Source organism: Pteropus alecto, unplaced genomic scaffold (genome assembly GCF_000325575.1).
Source record: "Pteropus alecto unplaced genomic scaffold, ASM32557v1 scaffold40, whole genome shotgun sequence".
Lineage (NCBI taxonomy): Eukaryota > Metazoa > Chordata > Mammalia > Chiroptera > Pteropodidae > Pteropus > Pteropus alecto.
The window spans coordinates 14,813,666-14,814,739 of record NW_006431919.1 but is presented as its reverse complement, the minus strand read 5'-3'; positions in this window follow the sequence as shown (position 1 = coordinate 14,814,739).

Here is a 1,074-nt window from a genome sequence, read left to right as displayed (position 1 = left end):
TTCCAGGTCAGCTAACTGGGAGGACAGATGTGGAGGGGAGACCGGAAAACAAATCCCCAATTCCATCCCTTCCCCTTCCAGCTAGAGGACTCGGAATCCAGGAGGCAGGGGGAAAGGGGTGCTCTGGCTTTCCTATGACAACTAGACCATATAATTTTCTTCTCTGGAAATCAATTTACCCTTTGGAAGGAGGGAGCGGGGCTGCAGAGCAACCCCTCCACCCCACCCCACCCCACCCAGGAAACCGTGGAATGGTGACAAAGAGCATGAACTCTGCAAGTGATTTAACTTCTCACGTCCTGCCCCATCTTCAAAATTAAGTGATAGATAATAAAACAATAATTGAACGCAGTTCACAAGGTTGCTAAATTAAATCAATTCACAAAACGTGCTGAGCTGAGTGCCTTGAACACAGTAAGCCTTCAATAAACCTTACCTATTACTACTATTGTCATTATCATCATCATCACCTCTCCAACTCCAGTTATCTGAGGTACCTCTATTACGCCAGCGGATTCCTTTGTGAATGACTTTAATTTACTAATGCACTCAATGGTCTGTGTAACAAGTGGCTCTAGAGCCCCGTATTTAGCACTTTCCGTGACACAGTGACCAGGTTTTTTTCCCTGCAGGGAAAGGCTGTGACTTTGCAGAAGAGCCATTCCAGTACCTGCACGGTTCCCTTCCCTTCCCTCAGGCGGCGGGGCGAGGCCAGAGCCCTAGACTTCCGCAGCCCGCCCAGGTGGGTCACTATTGGTGGCCTCGGCGCTGGCGTGACCAAGGCCCCGCCCCCTTCTCTCTGGGACCACTCTGGGGCGGTCTCCGGAATGGGGCGGGGGCCGGAGGAGCGAGCGCGATGCGTCCTGGGCTTTGTAGTCCACCCGCCCAGCTGCAGCCGGAGAGCCGGGCCGCTCCACGCGGAGAACTACAATCCCCAGCAGCCGCGCCGGGAGCCGAGAGAAGGGGGGCTCGCGTCACGTGGGTGCTCGGTCTGGGCGGGCTATTTCTCAGTGCAGCGGTGGCGGCTGGGGGACCCGGGCCTTTTGTTTGGAGCGGCTGTGGGGGGGCGGGGGG